Source organism: Ammospiza nelsoni, chromosome 28 (assembly GCF_027579445.1).
Source record: "Ammospiza nelsoni isolate bAmmNel1 chromosome 28, bAmmNel1.pri, whole genome shotgun sequence".
In the NCBI taxonomy this organism is placed as follows: domain Eukaryota; kingdom Metazoa; phylum Chordata; class Aves; order Passeriformes; family Passerellidae; genus Ammospiza; species Ammospiza nelsoni.
The window spans coordinates 5,575,059-5,599,118 of NC_080660.1; the positions used below are offsets into that span (position 1 = coordinate 5,575,059).

Sequence of the window (24,060 nt, forward strand, 5' to 3'; positions counted from 1 at the left end):
AAAGGGTGTCAGAGTGTTACAGGAGAAGGGTCTATTGAAAAAGGCTTTGATTTTGCTGGAAGAAGTTTCTCCTAACCGGTCACTGACTTTTCTCTATGAACAGCTCCCAAAGGCCAGTGAAATCAAATGTCCAACAGCAGCTCCATCAGGCACTTCCTCCTGCTGGCATTGGCAGACACACGGCAGCTGCAGCTCCTGCACTTCTGCCTCTTGCTGGGCATCTCCCTGGCTGCCCTCCTGGGCAACGGCCTCATCATCAGCGCCGTAGCCTGCGGCCACCACCTGCACACGCCCATGTTCTTCTTCCTGCTCAACCTGGCCCTCAGTGACCTGGGCTCCATCTGCACCACTGTCCCCAAAGCCATGCACAATTCCCTCTGGGACACCAGCAACATCTCCTACTCAGGATGTGCTACACAGCTCTTTTTTTTTTGTGTTTTTCATGTCATTAGAGGTTTCCCTTTTGACCATCATGTGCTATGACCGCTACGTGTCCATCTGCAAACCCCTGCACTATGGGACCCTCCTGGGCAGCAGAGCTTGTGCCCACATGGCAGCAGCTGCCTGGGGCAGTGCCTTTCTCTATTCACTGCTGCACACAGCCAATACATTTTCCCTGCCCCTGTGCCATGGCAATGCCCAGGGCCAGTTCTTTTGTGAAATCCCCCAGATCCTCAAGCTCTCCTGCTCCAATTCCTACCTCAGGGAACTTGGGCTTCTTGCTGTAAGTGTCTTTGTAGCCTCAAGCTGCTTTGTGTTCATTGTTTTCTCCTATGTGCAGATCTTCAGGGCTGTGCTGAGGATCCCCTCTGAGCAGGGACGGCACAAAGCCTTTTCCACCTGCCTCCCTCACCTGGCTGTTGTCTCCCTGTTTCTCAGCACTGGCTTTTTTGCCTACCTGAAGCCCCCCTCCATCTCCTCCCCATCCCTTGATCTGGCCCTGTCAGTTCTGTACTCAGTGGTGCCTCCGGCCCTGAACCCCCTCATCTACAGCCTGAGGAACCAAGAGCTCAAGGCTGCAGTGTGGAGATTGGTGACTGGACAATATCAGAAACATTAAACTGCTGGCCAATTTCTGCAAATCACTTGAAATCAATGTAATCTTTCATTGTTCTTGTTGGGTATGGTGGTTGGTTTATTATTCTCATTCTTTTTATTTTGTTTTAGTATTGTCCAAATGAAATGCTACTGGTTTTGCCATTTCTCATTTCGTTTGTCTCCACATTTGCTGTGGCCCAGACTGTGTCAATGAGGAGCTGTGCTCTCAGTGGCTCTAAAGGAGCTAAAGGATCTCCAAGCAAAGTTTTAACCAGAGTTCCCCCTCTTGTTGCCCTCTCTGAAGCTGCAGCAGCAATGTCTGCAGACAGAGCTGGGGGCAGATCAGTGCTGGCCCAGCAGCTGTGCCCAACAGCAGCAGCACTTGGTGTTCCCAGTGCTGCTGCCATAGCCCTGCCCCGCTGCCCTGGTGGCCCTGGTGTTGCTGCAGGGCCTGAGTGCTCTCAGGGCCGGGCACAGCCCTGGGGGTGGCAGTGCCGGGGCTGCAGCAGGGACAGGCCATGGGCACTGCTGGGGCAGCGCTGACGCCTCAGGCCAGGGCCTGGGGGCTCCAGGCTCCTTGCCCAGGTTCTCTCAAGAACACGCCCAGGCCAATGCTCAGCACAGAAAAGCCCTGTGAGGAGTCCCAGGCTGGCCGTGGGCAGGCTGGGGGCAAACAGCATGGCTGGGGCTCTGCAAAGGCCCTGGGGCAGACGGGAAGGAGCAGCAGAGCAGGGGCTGATCCATCCCCAGTGCGCTGGACAGCCCAGGGCAGCGTCCCAGAGCGTCCTCATGGAGCTGCCAACAACATCTGCAGCCCTGGCCTCTCCCCCAGCTCACACAGGTGCCCCATCCTTGCAGGCACAGCCACGGCAGCACTGGCTCAGCAGCCCCTGTTTGCATTGCACACAGCAGGCAGGAGCACCCCATGCTGGTGCTGTGGGGACATGAACCTGATGGAGCACAAATGCCATCAGCCCCTGGGGCCAGCAAGGGCTGGGGGACACCAGGGAAACCACTCAGCTTTGTCCTGGCCTCTGCACTCAGCCAGAAAGTTTGTTCCCATCAGCTGGGAGTTTCCTGTGCCCCTGCAGACGCTGTTGCTCAGAGCCAGGGCTGCCTGGCAGCCACCCCTAACCTGCCCTGAGCATTTTCTGAGCTTCACCTTTGCTTTCCTTCCTCTTTCCTGATCCAGATTTCCTCCAATTGCCCATTGCTGTTCCCTCCCCTGCAAACAGCCCTTCCCTATTTGCCCTTTCCTCTCTGGCCCCACTTCCCACTGCAGTTCCTGACTTGGCACCATGGGAACATCCCTTGGGCAGCAGGATCATCCTACAAGTGCTGCAGGAATTGTCTGCAGGCTCCTGCAGTGCCTGGTGCTGCTCCCTTGCCAGAGGCACCACAGGCCAGGGGGGCACATCTGGGCTGCTGTGTCTGGCTCTGGGGCTCCCTGTTCTGGGCAGTGAGGAGGGGCTGCAGAGGCTCTGCAGGACTGACAGGATGGGCTTTGGGGCTGGCAGGAGAAGCTGAGGGACCTGGGCTGCTGGAGCTTCTGAAGAGGAGGCCCAGGGCTCCTCCTGCAACTGCTCCAAGGGTGCTTTCAGAGAATCCCAGAATCAGCGAGGTTGGAACAGGCCATGGAGATCATCAATTCCAACCTGTGCCCCGACACTGCCTTGTGTCCCCTGGGCCTCCTCTCCTCCAGGATAAACAACCCCAGCTCCCTCAGCTGTGCTCCAGACCCCTCCCAGCATTGTGTCCCTTCTGTGGACACGCTCCAGCCCCTCCATGTCCTTCCTGAATTGGGGGCCCCAGAACTGCAAACAGCACTCGAGGTGCTGCCCAAGCAGTGCTGAGCACAGGGGAAGAATCCCTGCCCTGCTCCTGCTGGCCACACCATTCCTGATCCAGGCCAGGAGCCATTGGCCTGCTTGGCCACCTGGGCACACTGCTGGCTCATGTCCAGCCTGCTGTCCATCAGTCCCTGCAGGTCCCTTTCTGCCTGGCTGCTCTCCAGCCACTCTGTCCCCAGCCTGTAGAGCTGCAGGGGTTGTTGTGGCCAAAGTGCAGGACCCAGCACTTGGACTTGTTAAACCTCACCTTGTTGGGTTTGGCCCCTGCATCCATCCTGTCCAGGAGCCCTGCTCCCAGCATGAGCCCAGTTGTCGGCCCTGTGTGCTTCCAGTTTACTTGTCACTCCCAGGATGATCCTGCTCACTTCCCCTCACTCCTGGCAGGATCCCTCTTCTTCCCAGTATGAGCCCAGGCACTCCCAGCCATTCCTCATTATGATGCAATTTATACCCAACGCAGTCCCATTTGCTCCCAGTTGCTCCCACTTTCATCCAGTGTGTTCCCTATTCTCCCAGTTGGCCCTAGTATAGTCCCAGAAACTCCCAGTATGATCCCAGTCTCTCCCAGCAGGGCCCCACTCACTCACACTTGCCCCCAGTTCCCCCAGTATGATCCCAGTCACCCCCAGCACATTCCCAGTGGCTCCCAGTGTTGTCCCAGTCACCACCTGCATGGTCTCAGGCGCTCCCAGTATATCCCAGTTGCCCTGAACATTCTCGTAGTCATTGCCAGGCACTTCCAGTTACCTCAGAGTGGTTCAGCTGCCCCCAGTTTCATCCCAGTCACTGCCAGGACATCCCAGTTGTCACCAGCATGCATCCTGTCATTCCCAGTTTTTCCCAGTTCCTCCCAGTGTGTGCGCAGGCAGCTCCCAGCATGGGCCTGGTAGCTCTCAGGAACCCCAGTCAGGGTCTATTGACACCCACTATAATCCCAGTGTGATCCCAGTCACTCCCAGTATGATGCCAGTGACCCCCAGTGGGATCCCAGTTGTTCCCTGTCAATGCCAGCAGGACCCCAGTAGCCTCCAGTGTGATCCTCATGACTCCCAGTCTCTCCCAGTATATCCCAGTCACACTCAGCATGCTCCCAGTCACTGCCACTTCCTCCCAGTGGCTTTCAGCAGGATTCCAGTTGCTCACAGCCCCTCCCAGTCAATCCCAGTATGATTCCAGTCACCCTCATTGAGATCCCAGTCTCAGCCAACATGGACCCAGCTGCTCCCACTGTGATCCCAGTATGATCCCAGATGCTGCCAGAATAGTCCCAGTTGTTCCCAGTTCCTCCCAGTATGATCCCAGTTGTCCCTTGAATAGTCCCAGTCCCTCTCAGCATGGTCCCACTCACTGCCAGTTGCCCCCAGCATGGTCCCAGCTGTTTGCAGTGTGGTTCCAGTCCACCCGGTATGGTCACAGACACTCCCAGTATATCCCAGTGTGCCCAGTAATGTTCTGGTTAGCACAGAATTATCCCTGTCTTTCCCAGTTCCTCCCAGTTTCTTCCAGTATGATTTCAGTTTCTGGCAGTTTCCTGAAGTAAGGTCCTAGTTGCTCCAAATATAATCCCAGTTATAGTCTCAGTCCCCTCAGCATGGTTTCAGTACCTTCCAGATGATCCCAGTTGCTCCCACTGTGCCACATTTTCCTCCCAGCATGGGCCCAGTAGCTCCCAGTACCCCTCAGTTAGGATCCATTCTCATCTGCAGTAATCTCAGTGGTTCCCAGGATGATCCCAGTTGCACCCAGTCACTCCCAGTATGGTTACAACCACCCCAGTATGATCCCAGTCACTCCCAGATCCTCCCAGTGTTATTCCAGTCATGCCCAGAGTGACTCCCTGTCACTCCCAGTGTGGGCCCAGTTGCTCCCAGTCACCTCCAGCATGGTTCCAGTCACAGCCAGCACCTTTCCAGTCACTCCCAGTTTGGTTCCAATATGAACCCAGCCACTCTCAGATACTCCCAGTACTATTCCTGTCAATCCCAGTATGATGCCTGTCAGTTCCAGTATCACCCCAGCATGGGCACAGCTGCTCCCATTATCATCCAGTGTGGTTCCAGTTGCTCCCATTTACCCCAGTGTGGTTTCAGTCTCTCCCAGTGTCTCCCAGTTGTCCCCACTATGTTCCCAGTTAGTCCCAGTTGTCCTCAGTTGCTTCCAGCCTGATGCCAGTTGCTCACAGCCTCAAAAGAGCCTCAAAATTTACCAAAAATTACAAAAAATGACCAAAATTGACCCAAAATTTTAAAAAATTACCCCAAACTGAGCGTTTGTGCTGCGATTGCTTTATTGAGCTGCGTGAGGTGGTGAGAGGCCTGAAACCTCCCCAAAATTCCCTAAAAAAACCCCAAAAAACCCCCCAAAATCCAAAATTTTCCCCAAAAGACTCCCACAATTTTCTCAAAAAAAATCCAAAAAACGCCCCAAAAATTCCCTCACCAAAACCCCAAAATTTTCTAAAAAAAATTGAAAAAATTCCCAAAATTCTCCCCCCAAATTTTGTAAAATAAAAATCTCCACAATTCCCTCGCAAAAAAACCCAAAAAACCCCAAAATTTTCCCCCCAAAAAACCCAAAATTTTTCTAAAAAACCAAATTTCCAAATCCCCAAAATTTCCCCTCCAAACACCAAAAAATAATTCCCAAAACCCCAAATTTCACCCCAAAATTTTCTAAAAAAATCCCCAAAATTTCTTCACAAAAAAGCCCCAAAATTTTGCCCCCACAAAACCAAAAAGAACCCAGAAAAATCCCCAAAAATTCCCCAAATCCCCCAAATTTGCCAGATTTTGGGGGGAATTTTAGGATTTTTTTTTTTTTAAATATTTTTTCCTTTTTACCCCCTTTGTTTTTTCCGTTCTTTTGCTCCTTTATTTTTTTGCAATTTTTGCCGTTTTCTATCCAATTCAGGATTTTTTTCCTTTTACTTTTGTAATTTTTTCCCCTTTTTTTCTGTGATTTTTGTCTTTTTTCCCACCTTTCCCTTGGCAATTTTGGGGAGAATTTCAGGGATTTTGTTGCTTTTTAAAATTTTTTTCCCTTTTTACCCCTTTTTTATATTTTTAGGGGAAATTTCAGGAATTTTTCCCTTTTTCCCCCCTTTTTTTTGCATTTTTTCCCATTTCCAGGGATTTTTTGGGCAGAATTTGAGGATTTTGGGGCTCCGCCCCCTTTCTATGAATGACGTCATTGTGTTGGTTTAGCCCCGCCCCCAGGCTGGCCCCTCCTCCCGGAAGTGACGCCGGCAGACCGGAGCCCCGCGGGAAGGAGCAGTTGCAATCCTGAGGGGAAAACCGGAAAATTTGGTTAAAAATGGGGAAAAAATGAGAAAATTTAGGTAAAAATGGGAAATTTGGGGTTAAAAAAAGAAATTGGGAGAAACTTGGGGAAAAAATGAGGAAATTCTGGTTCAAAATGCCCCAAAATACGTCCAGAAATCTCATTTTAAAAGTGCAAAAATGCCCCACAATTTGGGGCAAAAATGAGAAAAATTGGGAAAATTGGGGTTGAAAATGGGAGAATTGGAGAAAAAATGGAAAATGGGAAAATTTGGGGGGAAAAAATGAAATGTTGGGGAAATTTGGGTTGAAAATGGGAAAATTGGAGAATAAAATTGAGAATTTTGCGTAAAAAGAAAGGAATTTTTGGACTTTTAAAATGGGATGTTTGGTGGAGTTTTTGGGATATTTTAGGATGATTTTGGGTTTTTTGGGGGGGTTTTTTAGGGCATTTTTGGACCTTGTTTGAATGGGATTTTTGGGCCATTTTGGGGGGCATTTTTTGGGGCATTTTTAACTTATTTGAATGGGATTTTTGGGGATGTTTTTGACTTTTCAATGGGAGTTTTTGGGACGTTTTGGGGACATTTTTGGCCATTTTTGGGCCTTCTTTGGACTTTTTAATTGGAATTTTTGGGGGCATTTTTTGACTTTTTAATGGGATTTTTTGGGTATTTTTGGGCACATTTTGGGCCATTTTTGGGGTGATTTTGGGGGTATGTTTGGGGCATATTCTGACTTTTAAAATGGGATTTTTGGGGTGGTTTGGGGCCACTTTGGGCCATTTTGGGGCAGTTTTATGGGGGTGTTTTGGGATTTTTGGGGGCATTTTTGGACTATTTAAATGGCATTTTTGGGGGTAGTTTTTGAATTTTTAAATTAGATATTTTTGGGGTTTTTAAATGGGATTTTGGGGGATTTTTGAGGACATTTTTTGACTTTTAAATGGGATTTTTTGGGGCATTTTTTGACTATTTAAATGGGATTCTTTGGGCCATTTTGTGGTGGTTTTGGGCCATTTTTTGGAGCGATTTTGGACTTTTTTTAATGGGATTTTTTGGGATCTATTTAGGGACATTTTTCGACTTTTTAATGGGATTTTTTGGGACATTTTTGAGTGTTTTTGGGAGTATTTTTGGACTATTTAAATGGGATGTTTTGGGGACATTTTTTGACTTTTGGAATGGGATTTTTGGTGGGGTTTTTGGAGTATTTTTAGGATGTTTTTGGAGCATATTTGGGGGTTTTTGGGTGGTTTTGGGGATTTTTTTAGGGCATTTTTGGACCTTTTTTGAATGGGATTTTTGGGCCATTTTGGGGTGGTTTTGGGGCATTTTTGGGGCATTTTTGGGGCATTTCTGAGCAATTTTTTGACATTTTAAATGGGATTTTTTTATTTTGAGGATTTTGGGGGGAATTTTCTGATTTTTAGGATATTTTTGGGGCAGTTTTAGACATTCTAATGGGATTTTTGGGCTGATTTTTGGGGCATTTTGGGGGTATTAACTCCAATTTTTGCCCTTTTTTGTGGGATTTTTTTTATTTTGGGGATTTTCTGGGGGAGTTTTTACATTTTTGGGATATTTTGGGGTTCTCACCTGGCAGACGAAGCACAGGGGGTGCCAGAGCCCCCCCAGGGCCACCACGAATTCCTCGAGCACGGGGCCAAAAAGGGAATTTTGGGGGCGGTTTTGGGGCATTTTTTGACTTTTTCATTGGAATTTTTGGGGGCATTTTTTGACTTTTTAATGGGATTTTTTGGATGCATTTTTGGACTATTGAAATGGGATTTTTGAGGGTGTTTTTGGGCCATTTCTGGGGACCTTTTGGGCCATTTTTTGGATGTTTTTGGGGAGATTTTGATTCATTTTAATGTGATTTTTGGGGTGTCTTTGGGGCAGTTTTTGGGGCAGTTTTTGACTTTTTAATGGGAGTTTTTGGGGCGGTTTTGGGACATTTTTGGGGGCTATTTTGGGGGGTATTTTTGGGGCATTTCTGGACTTTTTAAATGGGAGGTTTTGGGGCATTTTTGGGGCATTTTTGGGTTTTTTTGGGATGGTTTTTGGGGTGGTTTTGGGACCATTTTGGACTTTTCAAATGGGATTATTTGGGACATTAATTGACTTTTTTAAAACGGGATTTTTTGGGGCCACTTTTGACGTTTCTAATGGGACTTTTGGATGAGGTTTTGGGCTGGTTTGGGGCATTTTTGAGACATTTTGGGGGCATTTCTGCCCCATTTTTTGGCCTTTTATGATGGGATTTTTTTTCTTTTGGGGATTTTTTGGTGATTTTGGGATATTTTGGGTTTCTCACCCGGAAAGGGAATTTTGGGGGCATTTTTGGGCCATTTCTGAACCAATTTTTGCCCTTTTCTTACAGAATTTTTGGGGACATTTTTGGGGCATTTTTGGACTTTTTAATTGGGATTCTGGGGGTGTTTTTGGGGCATTTTTGGACGTTTAAAATGGGACTTTTTGGGGTGTTTCAGGCTGGTTTTGGGGCATTTTTGAGGGTATTTTTGGGGCATTTTTGGGGGCGTTTTTGGTCTTTTAAAATGCGATTTTCAGAAGTATTTCGGGGGCATTTTGGGGGCATTTTTAGGTGGTTTTTGGGGTGTTTTTTGTGGCATTTTTAGAGTTTTTTTTAATGGGAGTTTTTGGGAAATCTTTGGAGCATTTTTGACTTTTGAAATGGAATTTTGGGGGCGTTTTTGGGGCATTTCTGCCCCATTTTTGGGCCTCTTTTAATGGGATTTTTTTTTCTTTTTTGGGATTTTTTTGGGGATTTTTACGTTTTTGCCCTTTTTTGTGGGATTTTTTTTATTTTGGGGATTTTCTGGGGGAGTTTTTACATTTTTGGGATATTTTGGGGTTCTCACCTGGCAGACGAAGCACCGGGGGTGCCACAGCCCCCCCAGGGCCGACACAAAGGCCTCGAGCGCGGGGCCAAAAAGGGAATTTTGGGGCCTTTTTGGGACACTTTTGGGGCATTTTTGGGACATTTTTGGGGTGGTTTTTGGGTGGTTTTGGGGATATTTTTGGGATGTTTTTGGGGTTTCTTTGGGGGTATTTTTGGGGTGGATTTTAGGGCTTTTCTTGACTTTAAAATGGGATTTTTGGGGATATTTTTGGAGCGTTTTTGGGGCGGTTTTGGGACATTTTTCAACTTTTTAAAATGGGAGTTTTGGGACATTAATTGACTTTTAAAATGGAATTTTGGGGGATATTTTGGGGTCAGTTTTTGGCATTTTTAGTGGGATTTTTGGGCTGTTTTGGGGACATTTTTGGGGCGTTTCTCAGCCATTTTTTGCCCCCTTTTAACGGGATTTTTTAATATTTTTTGGGATATTTTGGTGATTTTGGGATATTTTGGGGTTCTCACCTGGCAGACGAAGCACCGGGGTGCCACAGCCCCCCCAGGGCCGACACAAAGGCCTCGAGCGCGGGGTCCCCCGAGCAGCGCCCCGAAATCCCGGCGGCAGAAGGGGCGCCCGGCCCGCTCCAGGAGCCTGACATTGGGAAATTTTGGGGGTTTTGGGAAAATTGGGGAAATTTGGGGGTTTTTTGGGGGGATTTTGGAAAAAAATTGGGATTTTTTTGGGGGGGATTTTGGGGGTATTTGAGGAAAAAAATGGGGGTTTTTGGGATTTTTTGGGGAACAAAGGGAGTTTTGGGAGAAATTTGGAATTTTGGGCATTTTTTAGGGGTATTTTGGGGTTTTGGGGGGAATTTTGGGTTTTTTTGGGCAAAAATTCAGGATTTTTGGGGAGATTTTTGGGAAAAAATGGGAAGGTTTTGGAGGGAAATCCGGGAGAATTTGGGGATTTTTGGTGGGATTTTGGGGGTGTTTGGGGAAAAAAATTGGGATTTTCTGGGGAATTTTTGGGGTTTTTTTTCCGGATATTTGGGGTAAAAGGGAGTTTTGGGAGAAATTTGGGGGAATTTGGGAATTTTGGGGGTTTTTTTAGGGGGAATTTTTGGGGGTTTTGGGCAAAATTTGGGATTTTGGGGGGAGAATTTTGGGGAAAAAATGGGAAAGTTTTGGAAGGAAATTCGGGAGAGTTTGGGGAGTTTTGGGGTTTTTTGGGGGAAATTTTGGGATTTTGGGGGGAATTTTTGGGATTTTTTGGGGAGAATTTTGGGGGGCAATTTTGGGAAGTTTTTGGGGGAAAATTTTGGGGGGATTTTTTGGGGAACATTTTAGGGAATGTTAGGAGGAATTTTTGGGGAATTTTTGGGAGAATTTTGAGGGATATTTGGGGGGAATTTAGGGAAAATTTGGGGATTTTGGGGGGAATTTTTTGAGGAAATTTGGGGGGAATTTTTTGTGAATTTTTGGGGGAATTTTTTTGAATTTTGGGGAATTTTTTTGGGTTGATTTTGCTGTATTTTGGGGCTCACCCTGGTCCCCCAGCATGTCCCCACAGTGGGAGCAGCAGAAATGCTCCGGGTGCCACGTCTGGCCTGGGGACAACAAAAACCAAAAAATTTAACCCAAAATCGCCTTTTTTCAACCCACAATTCCCTTTTCCCCCTTAAAATTCCCTTCCCCCCCAAAAATTCCCATTTTTCCATCCCAAATTCCCTTTTTCCACCCCAAAAATCCCATTTATTTCCCCCCAAATTCCCATTTTTCTCCATTTTTTCCCCCAAAATCTCTTCCTTCCCCATTTCTCCCCAAAAATCCCAATTTTTTTCCCCATTTTTTTCCTAAAATCCCCATTTTTTCATCCAAAAATCCCTTTCTTTATCTTTTCTCCCCAAACCCCAATTCCACACCCCAAAATTCCCCATTTTCCCCCCACCAAAAATCCCATTTTCCTCCCACTTTCCCCCCAAAAATCCCTTTTTTTCCCCATTTCTCCCCCAAAAATCCCATTTTCCCCCTAAAAATCCCATTTTTTCCCCGTTTTTTCCAAAATCCCCATTTTTTCACCCCAAACCCAAACTCCCTTCCAGACCCCAATTTCCCCCCCTAAAAAATCACATTTTTTCCCCATTTTCCCCCCTGCGAATCCCATTTTGTCATGTAAAAACTCCATTTTTTCACCTAAAAATCCCATTTTTTCCCCAAAATCCCCATTTTTCTCCCCAAACCTCACCCCCATGATGGGTTTTTGGCATTGTTGGCATTTTGGGGCGCAGCAGGGGGGGCACAGGGGGACCCCGAACCCCAAATATCCCCATTTTAACCCCCCAAAAAATCCCAATTTTTTCCCTGTTTTCTTAACCCCAAATTCCCATTTTTTCACGCAAAATCCCTTTTTGATTTTCCCCCCATTTTCCTCCCAAAAATCCCAATTTTTCTCCCCGTTTCTTCACCAAAACCCCCATTTTTTTCTCCCCAAAATCCCATTTTTCCCCAAAAAATCCCTATTTTTTCCCCCAAAAATCCCTTTTTTTTTGGCATTTTTTCACCCAAAATCTTTTCCCCCAAGACCCCATTTCCCCCCCCCCACCAAAAATCCCCATTTTCCCCCATTTCTGCCCCTAAACCCCCCAGGTTTCCCCAAAGCCCCGCTGTCCTCCCCAGCCCTCACCCCCAACGCTGCCGCTCGGGCACAGGGGGGGCACAGGGGGGGGCACAGGGGGGCACAGGGGGGCACAGGGGGGCACAGGGGGCACGGGGGGCACAGGGGGGGGCACAGGGGGGGCACAGGGGGCACAGGGGGCACAGGGGGCACAGGGGGGCACGGGGGGGCACAGGGGGGGCACAGGGGGCACGGGGGGCACAGGGGGCACAGGGGGGCACAGGGGGGGCACAGGGGGGGCACGGGGGGCACAGGGGGCACAGGGGGGGCACAGGGGGCACAGGGGGGGGCACAGGGGGCACAGGGGGCACAGGGGGGGCACAGGGGGGCACAGTGGGCACAGGGGGCACAGGGGGCACAGGGGGCACAGGGTGGGCACAGGGGGGCACAGGGGGCACAGGGGGGGCACAGGGTGGGCACAGGGGGCACAGGGGGGGCACAGGGGGGCACAAGGGGCACAGGGGGGGCACAGGGGGGCACAGGGGGCACAGGGGGGGCACAGGGGGCACAGGGGGGCACAGGGGGGGCACAGGGGGGGCACAGGGGGCACAGGGGGGCACAGGGGGGGCACAGGGGGGGCACAGGGGGGGCACGGGGGGCACAGGGGACACAGGGGGGGCACAGGGGGCACAGGGGGGCACAGGGGGGCACAGGGGGCACAGGGGGGGCACAGGGGGCACAGGGGGCACAGGGGGTACAGGGGGCACAGGGGGGGCACAGGGGGGCACAGGGGGCACAGGGTGGGCACAGGGTGGGCACAGGGGGGGCACGGGGGGCACAGGGGGCACAGGGGGGCACAGGGGGCACAGGGGGCACAGAGGCACTGAAATCTGGGGCCGAACCACGGGAGTGTGGGCAAAAATAACGGGATTTGGGGGAAAACGGCAATTCGGGAAAAAAACCGGGGATTTTGGGCAAAAAAACGGGGATTTTGGGGGGAAAAATGGGGAATTTTGGGAAAAAATAATGGGGGGTTTGAGGGAAAAACCCGGGAATTTTGGGGGCAAAATGGGGATTTTGGGGTGAAAAAATGGAGATTTGGGGCAAAAATAATGGGGATTTTGGGGTCAAAATAATGGGATTTTGAGGTGAAAAATGGGGGAAAAACCCGGGAATTTTGGGGTGAAAAAAAGGGAATTTTGGGGGCAAAAAACCGGGAATTAGGGAAAAAAACGGGGATTTGGGGCAAAATAATAGGAACTTTGAGCAGAAAAATGGGGATTTTGGGGTGAAAAAAGTGAATTTTGGGGGGAAAGAAATGGGGTTTGGGGGTGAAAAATGGGGAATTTGGGGCAAAAATAATGGGATTTGGGGGAAAAACGGGGAATTGGGGAAAAATAATGGGAATTTTGAGGTGAAAAATGGGGAAAAAACCCGGGAATTCTGGGGGCAAAATGGGGATTTTGATTAAAAAACGGGAGTTAGGGAAAAAAACCCGGGGATTTTGGGCAAAAAATAATGGGGGGCTGGGCAAAAATAATGGGGCTTGGGGGGGAAAATGGGGATTTTGGGGGGAAAGAAAATGGGGATTTTGGGGGAAAAATGGGGGTTTGGGGGGGAAAAAGAATGGGGATTTTGGGAAAAATAATGGGCAAAAAGTAATGGGGTTTGGGGGCAAAATAATGGAGGTTTTGGGGGAAAAATAATGGGAATTTTGGGAAAAAAATAATGGGGATTTTGGGAAAAAACCGGGAATTTGGGGGCAAAAAAAGGGAATTGGGGAAAAATAATGGGGAATTAGGGAAAAAACGGGGATTTGAGCAAAAATAATGGGAATTTTGGGCAAAAATAATGGGGTTGGGGGAAAAAATGGGGAATTAGGGAAAAAAATGGGGATTTTGGGCAAAAAATAATGGGGGGTTGGGCAAAAATAATGGGGTTTGGGGGGAATAAATGGGGAATTAGGGAAAAAAGGGAATTTTGGGGGAAAAAACAGGGGTTTGGGGGAAAGAAAATTGGGGTTCGGGAGGGAAAGTAAAGGAAAATGGGGAAGGAAAGGAGAAAAAGAAGAGAGTTCAATGGTGAGCAAAACCTTCCAAATCCACCCAAAATCTCCCCCAAATCGCCCCAAAATTTGTCCCTAAATCTCCCCCAAATCCATCCCAAAATCCCCCGAATTTCACCCCAAAACCTCCCCAACACTTCCCCAAAATCGCCCCCAAACCCCCCCTAAATCTGCCCCAAAATCCCACAAAAACCCCCTCAAATTTCCCAAATCCTCCCAAATTTCCCAATTTTTCCCAAATCCCCGAATTTCCCCCAATGTCTCCGCTCTCCCCGCGCGGCGCCCCCGCAGCCCCGGCAGCCGCCCCGGTTCCCCAAATCCTCCTCAAATCCCCCAAAATCCCCCTAAAATCCTCCTCAATGTCCCCCCAAATCCCCCTAAAATCCTCCTCAAATCCCCCAAAATCCCCCTAAAATCCTCCTCAAATCCCCCCAAATCCCCCTAAAATCCTCCTCAAATCCCCCCAAATCCCCCTAAAATCCTCCTCAATGTCCCCCAAAATCCCCCTAAAATCCTCCTCAATGTCCCCCAAAATTGCCGCAGCCCCCCCGAACTCCCCTCAAATTTCCCAAATTGCCCAAAATCCCCGAATCTCCCCCCAATCCCCGATTTCTCCGCTCTCCCCGCGCGTCGCCCCCGCAACGACTCCGAGTCCTCTCCCGGACCGGGGGCAGCCGATCTGGGGGAGTCTGGGCAGAATTTGGGGTGAATTTGGGATTTTTGGGGTTTTTAGGGTTTTTTTGGGGAGAATTTTGGGGGAATTTTAGGGGTTTTCAGGGGATTTTTAGTGGATTTTTGGGGTATTTAGGGAGGATTTATGAGGATTTTTAGGGTGTTTGGGGTGAATTGAGGGGGTTTTGGGGTTTTAGGTGTCTTTTGGGGATGATTTTGGGGTTTTTTTGGGAGATTTTAGAGGATTTTGGGGACGTCAGATGTGATTTTTAGGGGATTTAAGGGAGCAATTTTAGGGGAGTTTAAGGGAGTTTAGGGAGGTTTTTGGTGGATTTGGGCTGGACTTTGGGGAGGATTTGGGGTTTTTTAGAGGATTTTGGGGTTTTTTTAATGGGATTCAGAGGGTGTTTTAAGGGATTTTAGGGTTTTTTAAAGGGATTTTTGGGATTTTCTAGGATTTTTTGGAGGATTTTTAGGAGGTTTGGAAGCAATTTTAGGGAATTGGGATTTTAGGAAGTTCAGGGAGGTTTTTAGGGGATTTGGGGTGGATTTTAGGGAGGATTTGGGATTTTTGGGGGGATTTGGGGGTTTTTTTGGGATTTGGGGGAGATTTTGGGGTGATTTTAGGGGATTTCGGGTTATTTAGGAGGTTTAGGAGGGATTTTTGGGGTGATTTTGGGGGGTTTTGGGGACCCCCCCGGCCCCGCCTGCAGCAGCACCAGCAGCGACTCCAGGTCCTCTCCACAACCGGGGGGAGCCAATTTTGGGGGGCCTGGGGGAAATTTGGGGGATTTTGGTAAAATTTGGGCAAAATTTGTTTTTTTTCGGGGGAATTTTGGGGATTTTTTTGGGGATTTTAGAGGGGATTCCAGGGGATTTTAGTGGAGTTCAAGGAGGATTTGGGAGGGTTTTGGGGAGGATTTGGGGATTTTTAGAGGATTTTGGGGTGAATTTGGGGAATTTTGGGCAAAAATTGGGGTTTTTTGGGTTTTTTAAGGGTTTTTTTGGCGATTTTTAGTGGATTTTTTGGGGATTTTTGAGGGGATTTCAGGGGATCTTAGTGGAGCTCATAGAGGATTTTGGGGTGAATTTGGGGATTTTCAGAGGATTTTGGGGTGAATTTGGGGATTTTGGGGCAAATTTTAGGGGATTTTGGGGTTTTTTTAGGGATTTTTTTGAGGGTTTTTAGGGGATTTTTGGGGTTCTTTAGGGAGGATTTGAGGGGATTTTTAGGAGTCTTGGGGTGGATTTTGGGGAGATTTGGGCTGGACTTTAGGAGATCTGGGAGGATTTTGGGGTGAATTTGGGGTTTTTTGGGCAAATTTTGGGGCTTTTCAGGCGGGTTTTTAAAGGGATTTTTAGGGCTTTTCATTGGGTGATTTTAGGCGAGTTTTAGAGAGGTTTTCAGGGGATTTGGGGCATCTTGGGGGTATTTTTGGGGTGATTTTGGGCATTTTTTGGGGTGATTTGGGGTGACATTTGGGGTTTCTTTAAGAGTGATTCTGGGTATTTGATCGGGGCTGATTTGGGTTTTTCGGGGGATTAATTTGGGGTTTTTTTAGGGTTATTTTAGGGAGATTTTGGCAGGGTTTTTGGGTGATTTTGGAGGTTTTTGGGGGGTGATTTAGGTATTCTTTTGGGGTGAATTTTGGAGGTTTCTTTACGATTATTTTAGGGGGATTTTGGGGTGATTTTTGGGGTGATTTTGAGGGGATTTGGGGTGATTTTGAGGGGATTTGGGGTGATTTTGGGCTGGTTTTGGGGGGGTTTTGGGTGAATTTGGAGGTGATTTTTGGGGTGATTTTGGGAGTTTTTTGGGGGTGATTTTTGGATTTTGAGGGGTTATTTTTGCAGTGGTTTGGTGGTTTTTTTGCGGGTTATTTTGAGTTTATTTGGGGATTGTTTTGAGGTGATTTCAGGTTTTTTGTGATGATTTTGGAGTGATGTTTTTGGGTGATTTTGGGGTTTTTTGGGATGATATTTTGGGATTTTTGTTGTTGTTTTGGGGGTGATTTTGGGTTGATTTTAGGGTAATTTTGGGGTGATTTTGGGTCACTTTGGGCCCACCTGGGGCTGCTGCAGGTGGAACTCGGCCAGCGACGCCATCAGCCGCTCCAGCTCCTGCGTGGCCGCCGATTTCAGGGCCCCCTCCCCAAATTTGGGGGGTCCTGGGGGGGTCCCCGAGTCCCTGGGGGGAGAAAAAGCAAAAATTTGGGGGTCCCATCCCAAATTTGGGGAAAATTGGGGTTTTTGGAGGGTTTTTTTTGTTTTGTTTTTGGGGTGTCCCAACCAAAATTTTGAGGGATTTTGTGGGGTTTGTGGGGGTCCCATCCCAAATTTTGGGGGCCAGGGAAGAATTTTGGGGATTTTTGGGGATTCCATTCCCAAATTTGGGGGGCATTTGAGAGAATTTGGGTTTTTTTTTGGGGGGGTCCCATCCCAAATTTTGTATTTGGAGTTTTTTTGGGTTCCTAACCCAAATTTGGAGAGATTTGAGGAGATTTTTTGGGGTCCTACCCAAAATTTGGGGGATTTTAGGGGGTTTTTTTGGGGGTCCCAACCCAAATTTTGAGGAAATTTCAGGAGATTTTGGGGTTTTCTGGAGCCCCCTCCCCAAATTTGGGGGTCCCTGAGTCCCTGGGGGGAGAAAAGGCAAACATTTGGGGGTCCTACCCCAAATTTGGGAGAATTTTTGTGGCTTTTTTGGGTTTTCCCACTCCAAAATTTGGGGGAGTTTGGATTTTTTTGGGGGAATCCCAACCCAAATTTTGGGAGGATTTCAGGGAATTTTTGGGGTTCCATCCCAAATTTGGGGGAATTTCAGCAGATTTTGGGGTTCCCAACACAAATTAGGGGGGAATTTTTTTGGGTTTTTTGGGGAGGCCATCAAAAATTTGGGGGAATTTTAGGGAATTTTGGGGGTTTGGAGCCTCCAACCCAAATTTGGGGGGAATTTTGGGGGGTCCCAACACAAATTTTGGGAGATTTTGGGTTTTTTTTGGGGTCCCATCCCAAATTTGGAGGAATTTGGGGTTTTGGGGGGATTTTTAGGGGTCCCAATCCGAAATTTGGGGGAATTTGAGGAGATTTTGGGGTTCCCAACCCAAATTTTGAGAGATTTTTTGGAGTTTTTTTGGGGTTCCCACCCCAAATTTAAGGGAATTTCAGGATTATTTTGCGGCATCCCAACCTAAATTTGGGGAGATTTTGGGATTTTTTGGGGGGTCAGGGAAGAATTTTGGGGTTTTTTTTGAGTTCCCAACTCAAATTTGGGGGGAGAGTTTTTGATTTTTTTGGGGATTCCACCCCAAAATTTGGGGGAATTTTAGAGAACTTTGGGGTTTTTGGGGGTCCCAGTCTCAAATTTTGGGGAATTTTGGGGGGGTCCCCACTCACCTTTTTGGGGGCGATCCCCGAATTTCGGTTCCGTCCTCGGGGGGCGGGGCCAGGAGCTCATCTGGGCGGGGGAGGGGAAAGTTGGGGAATTTGGGGAATTTTAGGGAATTTTGGGGGATTTGGGGGGGAATATTGGGGAAATTTGGGGGATTTTGTGGTGGATTTGGGGAATTTTGGGAATTTAGGGGGAATTTTTGGGAATTTTCTGGTCCCCAAGCTGATTTTGGGGTCCCTGAGCTGATTTTGGGTGGAATTTGGGGGTTTTGGAGGTTTTTGGGGGGTTTTTTTTGACGTTTTTAGGGGGTTTTGATCTTCCCATTCACATTTTATGTGGAATTTCAGGGTTTTTGGGTGGAATTTGGGCTGATTTTTGAGTTTCTTTGGGGTATTTTGGGCATCTTTGGATTTTTAACACCCACAATCCAATTTTGGGTGGAATTTTGGGGGTTTTTGGGGGTTTTGGGGCTGATTTTCAGGGGTTTGGGGGGGGATTTTTGGAGATTTTTGACATCCCTGATCCAATTTTTGGGTGGAATTTTTGGGCGGTTTTTTTGAGATTTTTGGGGGTTTTTGATGCCTCCAAGTTGATTTTGGGTGGAATTTTTGGGTTTTTTTGGGGGTTTTTGACCTCCCCAAGTTGATTTCGGCTGGAATTTCACTGGTTTTGGGTTTCTTTTTGTGGGTTTTGGGGTTTTTGACACCCCCAAGCCGATTTTGGGTGGAATTTTGGTATTTTTGGGTTATTTTGGGGTTATTTTGGGTGGTTTTGGTGTATCCAAGTTGATTTTGAGTGGAATTTTTGGGGTTTATTTTTGAGTTTTGGGGATTTTTGACCTCCCTGCTCCAATTTCCGTTGGAATCTCTCTGGTTTTGGGTTATTTTGGGGTATTTTAGGGGGGGTTTGGGGCTGATTTTCGGGTGTTTTTGGGATTTTTGACCTCCCCGAGTTGATTTCGGCTGGAATTTCGCTGGTTTTGGGTTACTTTTGGTGGTTTTTTGGGGGGTTTTTGACCTCTCCGATCCAATTTTGGTTGGAATCTCATTGTTTTCAGGTTCTTTTGGGGGATTTTGGGGCGTTTTTGGGGGGTTTGGGGGCTGATTTTCGGGATTTGGGGGTTTCTTTACCTCCCCGATCCGATTTCAGTTGGAATTTCGCTGATTTTGGGCTATTTTGGGCTGTTTGGGGGCGGTTTTGGGGTTTCTCACCGCTCCGGGTCGCGCTCAGGTCCCGCAGGAGCCGCTCGAGCTCCCCCAGCGCGGGGGGGGGAGGGGAGCGCGGGGGGGGGGGGGGCGGGGAGGGAGGGAACGGTCAGGGACAAAAATGGCCAAAAAATGGTCCCAAAACCCCCCCAAAATGGCCCAAAAATTTCATCCCAAAATGGCCCAAAAATGGTCCCAAAAATGGTCCCAACCCCCCCCAAAATGGCCCCAAAAATGGTCCCAAACCCCCCCAAAATCCCCCCAAAATGGGCCAAAAATTCATCCCAAAATGGCCCAAAAACGGCCCCAAAAATGGCCCAAAAATTTGTCCCAAAAATGGTCCCAAAATCCCCCCAAAATGGCCCCAAAATGGCCCCAAGAATTGTCCCTAAATTGTCGGGAGTTTAGTTCAAGCATGGCTTAAAGAAAAAGGCCACGAAGCCATGCAGCTGAGGGAAAAGTAACAGGTAGCTGTGAAGCAGTTTCAAAGCAGTTTCCAGCCTGACTTCTATAAACAATTAGTCTCTCTCAGGCATCCTTGTATAAACAATAAAGTTCTCAGGCAGTCTTCCCATAACAAAGGTAACATCCTCTCTGGGAAAAGATGGCACCCTGGGAACAGTTATGGAAGTTTTGAGAACCGTTCGTATCACAGTGAGAACACTGATTTTGTTTGATGTAAACAATCAACGGTATTGTAAAACAAAAGGAGTGGTTAGAGTTTTCTCTGTTAGCCTATCGTAAACCTGGATTTTGGAATATGCATGAAGTTAATTAACACTGTTATTTAAAGTGACTGATCGATCAATAAATTCGGAGTTCGATGCATTATAGGATGGTCGTTCTCCCCCTCACTTCAACAAATTGGTGACACCCGGACGTGATAGCGGACACCACGACGATCGCGGCCATCACGGGGATTGCGAACACCAAAGGATAAGTGAGGAATGGTTCAGGCTCCGAAGCAGTGGGAGCGGCAATAAGCGCGAAATTAAAGCGGAGGAAAAAAGAAAACCGCCGATACGCGCCGTGCCCTGGCGACCATATAGATGGGACCAGCTGATTTGTGCGGCATAAGTATGGGAAAACGCTGCTAGGTGAAAGTGCGCACTTAAAAAGAGGTATGGAAAGACAAGCCGCATATGAACTTTTTATTATGTTTTTGCAAAAAAGGCAAATTAAGGGAATAGACTTACGGAAGGAATTGCAAGGTCTTTTGGCTTATGGTCTGGAACGGGGAGTCTTTGTGAATCCCCACACAGTTTACGAGTTAACGGAATTGCGTGAATTCGGTGATTTATTGTCAGAGGCTGCTTTAGAGAGTGGTAAAACTGCCAAGAAGCTAAGCAGGCCATGGCGAGTGATGTCTGATGCACTATTTTACTATCTCTCTGAGTGCAAGACAGCGGCAGCAGCTCGTGGCGCTTCCGAGTCTGTGCTACTCCGAACTCGGCACGGGCGCTCCGCCATGGCGAGCAGCCGCGGTGAGCGACCGCTTAAAATGCTGCGCTATAGCGGCGGGAGCGGAGGCAGCGGCGGGGAGAGCGGAGCCGCCGCCGCGGGAGCCGAGGCGCGCCGCCCCGGGAGAGAGCGAAGCCGCCGCGGGGGGAGAGCAAAGCCGCCGCGGGGGGAGCCACGGGTGCAGCGGTGCCTGCAGCAGAGTCAGCCTGCCGGCGAGAAAACAAAGAGCCCAGCGCAGGGGGGGTTTTCGCCCGCTCCGACACACGCACCGCGGGACTGGAGCGCTTTTTGCAGCGGGAGCGTTTCTCCCTTCCCCCACAGCCGGCAAAAGCTTCAGTTTAAGACCTAACAGCCTAATGGATGTAACTTTTGTCAACAAAAGGAAAAGATCCCTGTTGAAATTAAGAAACAAGTGATGGTAAACAAGGAAAGTTAAAGGCACTTTAGTTCTTCCTGGCAGAGACTGAAACAGGAATCAGCGTACTGTATGCATGGGTCAAATTTCGGCCGGTTTGGCTCGGCATTGGTTGCTGTCTTGAAATCACCTGTATTGGCAGAGACTTTAACATCAGAAGCCCAGATGGCTCAGTCAGTGGAACATCAGACTCTAGAATTATATTTTGAAAAGTTTAAAAATGTTAAGATATGTTAGACTGATTCTATGAGTGAGATGTTGTGAGTGTGCTTTTTGATATAGAAATGCTATAGCAAACACGTGAACAAAGTTATTTTAGCTTAATATTTTAGAATCAGGCCTGTAAGTAAGTTATAGTAAATGCTATATTTTATGTCTATAGTAAGTTTTATCTGTTATTAAGTAGTCTAAGTTAAATTAAATGCTAAATACTATTAAGGTTAAGTTTGTTAAGTTTATTTTCTGTTAAGTTCGAGGTCTGTTAAGGTTAAATCATATTAGGTTTAAGATAAGTTAGATTCTGTTAAGTTTGATCTTACATTATTTACAAATAAGTCTAAAATCAGTTAGATTTTGTTATAGTTTTGTTAGAATTAAGAGATTTTACATGTAAGTTCTGTTGATTTAAAATTCTATTAAGTTTAAGTAAAGATAAGTTTAAGTAATGTTAAGTTCTATTAAGTTTAAATATTTTAAGTTTAAGTATTTTAAGTATAAGTGCTATTAAGTTTAAGTGATGTTAGATAGATTTATGCTTTTATAATAGGTGTTTGTTTTATGACTTGTGTTCAAAGTGTTGTTGTAAACATCAGAGAAACCTTGCTAGCTGAAAATACTATTTAGTTATTAGAATTGCCTATTCTTATGTTGCAAAGAGTGTAGCACAGTTAGCCCATAGAATTTTGAAGCCAGTTAAGTTCTATTAATTTGAAAATAAGTCTGCTAAGTTAAGTATTTTAAGTGCTTCAAGTGCATACTACTTTCTCACCACTCCAAATCAACAAAGGACTGAGAATCGCCCAGCTGATGCCATTTCAGCCAAATGACTAAAGGATTACAGACTATAAAGCTGATTTTGAACATTTTTGAGAAACCCAGGGAAGAGGTGGATGTGAAAATCTCATGGACAGAAAGGATCTTTTTCAGACTTGTCATTCACCTCCTCTCCAGGTTCACATAAATGAAAACAGCTAATAGCTTTCTTTTCTTAGTCCAATTACCACCTACCGTGCAATGCCTGATAAGGCCGGACATTGTGGCTCAGCTGAGGGTGGTTTTAACCCTTTGGGATAAAACGCTGTTGCCGGACGACCAGGGAACTGATTGACATTATTGAATCATTATCATCTTTCCATATAAAAGGACCGGCAAAAGAGAACTGCCTTGAATGTCACAGCCCACATTGTGCTGCTTGGGTTGCACTGTGTTGTGGAGGTAGTGATGAGACCTTTTGGGTGGATCAGTTGTCACTTTTTCGTTTATGGTGTAACACCTGTAATCATTGACATAACTGGGAACATAATTGGGAGTGGGCTCTACGGAACGAAACAGGACTAAACACTGCCTCAGCTTTAGATCTTTATGAGACACATGAGCAGAAAATCTTGGCTTATTATCAGTGGGAGGTACAGTGTATTTTGAAAAGGGTTAAAGGTTAAAAACTGATAAAAAAAAAAAAAAGGTCAAAGTAAAAACAGAAAAATGAGGTTTACTTTTGTTATATTGCTAGGTGTAGTGGTAGCTGAAGAATTAAGGGTGAACTGAATAAAACTTCACAGATATTAGATATGTTAACTTCAGATGTACAAAGTGTTAACCACACTGTTTTACAAAATAGAGCTGCTATAGATTTCTTATTATTAGCTCAAGGCCATGGGTGTGAAGAGTTTGAAGGAATGTGTTGCATGAACCTGTCTGATCATTCTGTATCTATTCATGCTAAGTTGAAAGAGCTACGGCTAGGGCTTAACAGCCTTAAGGAAGAAGAAGGATTGGGTATTGATGAGTGGCTTAAAAGTTTAGGATTGGGACCATGGCTAAGAAACCTTGTAAAATATGCTATAGGGATATTAGGTGTACTCTTATTGCTTTTACTTATCTTACCTTGTTTCTGTAGCTGTATCCAAAAGATGGTTAGTAGGATGATAGAGAAAATGTGGCAAACTAACCTCCTTTCTTTTAAAGAAAAAGACGGGGGAAATGTCGGGAGTTTAGTTCAAGCATGGCTTAAAGAAAAAGGCCACGAAGCCATGCAGCTGAGGGAAAAGTAACGGGTAGCTGTGAAGCAGTTTCAAAGCAGTTTCCAGCCTGACTTCTATAAACAATTAGTCTCTCTCAGGCATCCTTGTATAAACAATAAAGTTCTCAGGCAGTCTTCCCATAACAAAGGTAACATCCTCTCTGGGAAAAGATGGCACCCTGGGAACAGTTATGGAAGTTTTGAGAACCGTTCGTATCACAGTGAGAACACTGATTTTGTTTGATGTAAACAATCAACGGTATTGTAAAACAAAAGGAGTGGTTAGAGTTTTCTCTGTTAGCCTATCGTAAACCTGGATTTTGGAATATGCATGAAGTTAATTAACACTGTTATTTAAAGTGACTGATCGATCAATAAATTCGGAGTTCGATGCATTATAGGATGGTCGTTCTCCCCCTCACTTCAACACTAAATGAACCCCAAAATTGTCCCAAAAAGGGTCCCAAAACTCCCCCAAAATGTCCCAAAAAATGATCCCAAAATTGTCCCTAAATGGCCCCAAAATATTAAAAATTGGCCCCAAAATGGCCCCAATCTGATCCCAGTTTATCCCAGTATAACCCAGTTCACCCCAATCCCCTCCCAGTCCCTCCCAGTTCATCCCAGTTTGTCTCAATCCCCTCCCAGTCCCTCCCAGTATAAACCAGTTCCCTCCCAGTCCCTCCCAGTTCATCCCAGTCAATCCCAGTTTGTCCCAATCCCATCCCAGTATAAACCAGTCCCCTCCAGTCACCCCCAATCCCCTCCCAGTTTATCCCAGTATATCCCAGTACCTGTAGAGCTGCTCTGCTTCCGGTTCCGGGGGGATTTTTTGGGATTTTTTTTGATTTTTTGGGGTCCCTCTGGGGGGTCCCGGGGGGTCCCGGAGCTCTCCAGGTCCCTCAGCAGCGTCTCTGCTCCCAAAAATGTCCCAAAAAGGCCCAAAATGGCCCCAAATGTCCCAAAATGTCCC

General features: G+C 47.1%; 1 pseudogene; it reads left to right on the plus strand.

Moving 5' to 3' along the window:
- The first annotated feature begins 231 nt into the window (after positions 1–231).
- On the plus strand, positions 232–1,060 carry LOC132084900 (olfactory receptor 14A16-like; annotated as a pseudogene).
- The last annotated feature ends 23,000 nt before the right edge of the window (positions 1,061–24,060 follow it).